Genomic DNA, 6,913 nt, shown 5'->3' on the forward strand with positions numbered 1-6,913 from the left:
CCTCATCTTACCTCGTGTCATATAGGACATTATCCCTCAGAGTTAGATTTCCCTCGGCAGCGGCCTAAACAAAATGATTGCCAGTCATTTGTCGTCTGCTCCCCCGGAAGACTGTGGGTTTAAGTCTGCATTGATTAAATGGCAAGAGAGCGCGCGCGAGAGAGAGAGAGGATGAGAGGGAGCAGCCATCTTCACTTGACTAATGCAGATGACGAAGGAAAGTGTGACAGACAGCAGAGATCCGCTAAGATAAGGTCACCGGAGGATGAGCCTTTGTTAACATGCATTCATAGCTCACATGCTAAATGCGTGGGTTGAAGAAAGACGAATGTCTCCTGACAGCTTCAGTTGTTCGAACAATACAATTTCAAATCCGACTTTTGCTTTATTAACTGAAATGTTGTGTTCACGCTGTTTCAATGCTAGTATTTACTGGTTGACTCCGGATTTTGTATTGTTATCAGCCACAGGAAAACATTCAAATATCAAAATGCTCTCTAAGCACATGGGACTTTTTCAACATTTGTTCTGTTATTTATACTTTTTCAAATATTAAGCTTTTTTTTTTAGAATTAAAGTCAATGAGATCAGGCTTCAAATCCTTTGAATCCTCTTCTACTTCAAAATCTCTCTCTTCCTTCATACCTTTACCTACAGACGCAATTCAAACTTTAAACCATTCATGACAAATTCAGCTATTAGGCTATTTCTCAGGAGTTTGATATCTTTTACAGTTTTTGTGAAATCACTGTCTAGGTTTAGTGTTGATAATGGGCGTGTACTGCGTGACGTACAGTGGGTGATGCCTTCGCTAGAGCAGGGAGCATGGTATCTATACAGCCATACAGTAATCTAAAACCCAGATTTTCAATCTGGTTAAGACGGCAAGTAAAATTATGGGAACACTTGGATCTCTCAACCCGCAGGAGCTTTTTGAACAGGCAACAACACTCATGTTTTGTTTTCACAGTTTGAGCTGTTGAACTCAGGGAAGAAGTACAGGGTTCCTTTGTGTAAATAAAACAGGTACAAGCACTCATTTGTCCCTCTCGCAGTTAAGCTCATTAATTAGCGGCGATGAATGTATGACTATGAATTTTTTACTGTAAATCTGTGACTGTGATGGATGAAAAGGATGAATGAAATTTTTGTTTTCAAGGTTGGTTTTTATCTTAGTGTAGAAAGTCGTAAATCTGTAGATTTGTCTTTTAATTGTTTTTAACCCCGTGCTTGTCGTTGTGTCTGTAACTCTTGCAGCAAAGTAAGTAAATTTGTCCTTAGGGAGACCAATAAAAGTACTTTGACTTTGATATGATGTATATTAGGGGTGGGAATATTTGGGCACCTCACAATTCCGATTCAGAGGCCAACTATTTAATTCTAAACCGATGATCGATGCATCTCGATGCATCAATTCTTTTCATGTACATTTCCATTTGGGATTTAGAAAAATACACATGAATCTGAGTTTGTTAGATTTTGACATACAGCATTTGTCACACAATTTGTAATGAAATGTTTTGTCTACTGAGGATTTTTATTTTGTCTAGCGCTGTCAAACTATTCCAATATTTAATTGCATTAATTTCAGTTAACTCGCAATTATTTAAACATCAAAACGTAGACGCGATTCAAACTGCAATGTCAGTAATTTTTTTATTTGTAAATACACAAATTACACACAATACGTTCGCAAAGGCTATCTGGCGCTTGCTATAAGGTCATTTTACTCATGCCACCTATAGCCTAGGATGTCTGAGGCTTCTTTTCACAGGGTGCTCTCTGTGTCCCTTAATGGCAGCAGGCTGATACGGGTGAGGACGTCAGCTGATAATAGGGATATCCACTAATTAGTAAGCATGACGCAGCATTTTGCCCGACAGTCAAGTTGCAACCACAGACAGTAATATGAATACTAACACAACATTGCGGTTCATTTACACACATTATTCTTATTCTTATTGTGCACAGGTGTGTTGTAAAGAACTTAAAATAAACTCATTCACTGGATGTCTGCGCCAGAGCGGATCACACAGCGTGGCACCATCATTGTTGGACTCAAAGCACGAATGTTGCTGAGCAAGTAGCAGATTTATTCCTCCAAAAACGTCCCAGCAAAACTGAAACCGCAAGTCTTCCCATCAAAATCAACACTTGAGGCTTTTTATCAATGTTTTTAACTTTTTATGTATTTGTCACTTTGTTGACGTTTTCAACGCTACGCAACACTAACTTATTGACTGTAGTTTTACAGTTATTTTGGGAATTTGTGGTCAAAACTCATTCATAGGAAATTTTACCTAATGTTTGAGTTAGAAAATCTGAAATTAGGACTTATTTAGACTATATAATTAAAGGAATGGATGTTGATGGATAATCCCAGACTGGAATATGTCAATATGGGATACACTGATGGCCTGCCCGTTATGCCCCTTTCAAACCAATGGCCGGGGTTTCACCAGGCTTGTCTGATCAGGGTTTAAACCTCCTTTTGGAAATTCCAACCAAGCCAGTCAACATGGGGATATCCCTGGTATGACAATCCAGAGATGACCTGGGTCAACCCTGGGGAGCACTGCATAACAATTACCTTAAGTTCTAGAAATGGTCGGGGCTTAACACGTCATATTCAATGAACAGCTAATATTACACACTCCCGTCCAGCTGTATACCAGAAGAACTGTTATGTTGTCATTGTACAGTAGAGAGAAATAAAACTATTTGATGATTGTTCCGCAGAGACTACATTCTGATTCCTCCTCCTCTGCATATTTATTGCAGCAGCTGCACAAGGAAGTAGGTTAGTTGTATCGATTTTTGAGCATTTTAAGACGAGGGGAGAACACTTCTCTTTGCTGTTGTCTTCACGACTCATTTTAAAAATGGAGAGAAAAGAGATTTATGCTACCAAATTGCCCAAAGATAACATGGATGATTCCATACGACATTCTCCAGGTAAAATTAATGATTACTTTCATTGAATTTGTTGGGTGTTTTTTTTTTTTTTTTTAAACTTATAGAATTGTAATTCTTTTTAGTTTTATGGTTTCAAAACCGTATCCGGACTAAACTTTGACTTATACCCATCTGTGATCCACTCAACATCCTCTGATCTTAACTATTAGTCAAAATAATTCATAATTTCTGCCTTTTTAACTAAAAACTTATGTATAATTTGATACAAATGAAGTTTTGTTGACCATGAATTCCAAGAATAAGTGTAAACTTATTATTAAACCAGCTCAGGTTTTTAAAAAAAGCCCTTAAAAGTTACAAATAAATCACAAAAAATGCGAAAAACATCGGAAAAGCACAAAAGAAATTCAATTTTGAGCTGGAAGGGCAATTTCATGGTTAACGAAAGACAACACAACGGTTATACATATCATATTTGAAGCCTTATCACTTTCCCACATTTCTTAACTCTTCACCTTCTTCAGATTTTAACCAGCAATCCAGTTTAATTATTCCACTGCTTTTGTTTACAGCTTCCACAGCTTTTGTTTACATTGTTTTTCAATGAAACCATTCCCACTTTTTCAACTATTCTCTCTACGTCTTACGGATTTAAACTTTTAATTCAGTTTAGGTTTAGCAATTTAGTTATTCAGCAATCACACACATTTTCTGCAGGGAATGCATTTTCTAGTTATAATTTATTATACTACTACACTGATGTTAGCGCATACATTATTTGAACTTTGGAGTTTCTACATGATCAAGAAATGAAAATACCCCTGTGGCCATGTAAGGAATGGCAAAGCCATTACTCATACCCTGGAACAAAATGAATAGGCCAAAGTCTACCATACTGTGGATGCGTGAGTAATGCAGGGTCTTGGCTGCTGGTGCGTTTCAGAACAGAAGCTAACCGTACTTGCCAATTCCACGATAAATATCAAATAGTCTGGCATCACATTTTGGAAACAGAGCTCCATGATGGAGTGGAAATTGCCATCAGGGTGATGCATTGTTAAAGACAAGCGGGAACAGCTGGTGGCCTTTTCTAAGATAATCCAACTCGTGATGTTTTTGGACTTCTTGCTCACGGTAAGAGCCTGAGCCTTCTACTCTACTCCCAACAATAAATGCCCCCCTCCTTGGCTATAAATGAAAATGCATTTTATTCACATCAACAATTTATGCTCACACACATGCTTACCATGCAGGATGAAAAGCCTGAAACAATTTGGCCAATAAGAGTTTGCAGATATGCAGAATCTTAACTACTGCTCCATTAACACACAGTAATGATGCATGCCAGCCGTCTGTTTGCCTCTTGGTTATTTGGAGATGGCACACTGTTGCATGCCGTATGCCATCTCTCATTCTGGCCAAGATTTGAAGCCTCACACATTGGAGGGAAAAGAGAAAAAATAATCAAGGTGCATCTGAGCTGGAACAAACAAAATGGTCCGTGCTGTGAGGACTCGCAGTTTGTGTGTGTGTGTGTGTGTGTGAGCCCACTGTAGCATTCTTATTCCATATTGTGAAGTATATCTGTCTGCAGCAACTTTGGAAAGCTCACAAGCAGATTGAACTAAAGACATGTTTTCTTTATGTAGAGTCAGCCTCTGTGATATGCATGGGAAAATGCTATTTTTTTTTACCCCCAACTTTTTGTTTATGAGAAGCAAGTGTCAAAAACTACTTCAGTCTCCAAAGTGAATTTGATTCTGGAAGTCAACTTCCGGCCTTGAAGTGTGAAAAATGTATGCAACACTCAACAGAAGAAAGCAGATGGATTTCTCAGCTGAATTTGCCTATTATTAAATTATATCAGCACACTGAGTCGTGAGGTGTACAGCCTAATTACTATGCTTTTGAAATATACTGGTGTTATTGAAGACTCATGCAAAATTGAAGTTGACGTCAAGAATACGTTTGTTGAATGCGGGAGAATGCATAATGCATGCCGGCAAAACTTTATAAGGTTTGAAGGACTGTGCTTGGTATATTCCTACAGTTACGACTATGAACTTATGGCATTGACTTTATAACAAGAGAGAGAAATCCTTTTTAAGGGCAATATTCAAGTAATACCCTCTTTGGTGTATGTAATTTTGGTAGTGCCATGTCACATTTTCCACAGCATTGCCCCGTGACGTGAATGTCCCCTGAGAGCCCGATCAGTGTGACTACCTTCCTCCGTTGTATGGTTTTGTACCTTAGCGCCGTTGACCCAGCCACATGCATTTCCTCTATCTCCTCTCTGAGGGCTCCAAATACAGTTTTCCTGCTAAGATAAGAGCTGGAGAATGTTTTTTCTTTTTGTCAGTTCCTGGAATTACTCTTACTTGACCCTGTTTGTCTGTGTTGTTTTGGTTATTATACTGGACGCTGCTCAGTATCTCTCTCTGTAATTCATCACAGGTGGCGGTGTGCTGTCAACCTTGCCTACACTTATCTGGATGTTTAGCCTAACATAGACAAAGGAATTACATTTTGCCCTTATGATGCCAAGCGGTTAATAGGTACATGTATTTTATAGACCAGGGCTATTTATTCACAGGGCTGTTAAGTGTTTTCTAGCCACGTCAGGATTGTTGGATCCAAGACATTTACTTATTTTTGCAGAAAAGAGTGATTTAAAGCTGCCTTAATCAACATTTGAATCAAACATTAAATCAAATGACTACATCTATGACATGTGAAACTTTTGTGTTAAAGAAGGAAAATAAAATTGCAGTACTTGACACTATCGAATTGTAGTACTTCTGGAATCACAATGACTTAACATTGTATTATTAAATTGCAGTACAAATCGAATTGGCACCCAAGTATTGTGAAAGAGTCAAATTGTCCCAGCCCTATTAACTAGCATGATTAGCATTGTTTCATAGCATTTTTTCACAGAACTTCCTTCACATATTATTTTATTCTTTTTTGCAAGCTATTTTTCATAGAGCCCGACCAATAAATGATTTTTAAGGCCAAAACCCATACCAAATATTTCGTTATTTAAAAATCAATAAAAAAAATCCAGGAACGCGTTACAAAACATAAAGATTTCCCTAACATTAGTTATTTGTTGTTATTTATGAGTTCTCACTAAAATTATATAATTTTATTGTCACAACAGAACAGAGGAACATCAAAATATTTAAAAGTTCTGATGACTAAAATGTATAAAAATACAAACTTAAGATATGAAATTGTTTAGAAATGATTCTAATGAATGAATATTTAAAGAAAGAGATATCTATCTATCTATCTATGTCATCCATTATAAATACCGATCGATCAGGAAATGCCTAATGTTGGCTGATATCAGCCCACCGATATATCGGTCTAATTTTCAAGGACTGTGTTGATAAACCTATTATCTTCAAATACATTACTCACAACTGAATGTGTGACCAGAAAAATGGAGCAACCCCCCCCACCTAACCCGTTCTCTATCAGCCTCCACCACCCCTGTGTGTAACCTGGGGTAACACTCATCACAGACTGGTGTAACGTCTGGAAGCCTGTCAGAGCAGCGTTTGATGAGCAGCTCTTCACTCTGCCGTCTACTGTCTAAATTCAAATGTTTTTGATACGTTTGAGACAGAAAACAGGGAAAGTACTCCCAACATTTTTCTTGCATCACCTTTTAAAGCCCTGGTAGCTTTTGGGTGAAACGACTGAGCAGCGAGCCCCGTATCAGACCTGAGAATGACGCGCACCAGGAGGCAAGAGAGACGCTGCATCTGGGCCCAGTTTACATCATGACGCTGTCAAGATGCAGCCTCAGATGTGGAGGTGACTTGCACTGAGAAGTCGAAAATGACGTGCAGACATATTTGAATATTATAATCAAGTTCATTCTGTGCTGATCGCCAAAAAGCATAAAAACCCTGGAAACATGCAAATCACTCAACAACAAAAAAAAGGCCATTTACTATAACTTCTTTGCATTGACAGTATTTAA

The 6,913-nt window shown here is 38.0% G+C and overlaps 1 long non-coding RNA gene across 1 annotated transcript in view; it reads right to left on the minus strand.

Annotated features, from left to right (window-relative positions):
• Nucleotides 1-5,652, minus strand: part of LOC116707423 (uncharacterized) — a 6,900-nt gene extending 1,248 nt beyond the window's left edge. Inside the window, exon 1 of the long non-coding RNA XR_004336513.1 lies at nt 5,640-5,652. This is a non-coding gene — a long non-coding RNA (uncharacterized LOC116707423). The remainder of the gene's footprint in view (nt 1-5,639) is intronic.
• Nucleotides 5,653-6,913: the final 1,261 nt, after the last annotated feature.

Source organism: Etheostoma spectabile, chromosome 19 (genome assembly GCF_008692095.1).
Source record: "Etheostoma spectabile isolate EspeVRDwgs_2016 chromosome 19, UIUC_Espe_1.0, whole genome shotgun sequence".
NCBI lineage: Eukaryota > Metazoa > Chordata > Actinopteri > Perciformes > Percidae > Etheostoma > Etheostoma spectabile.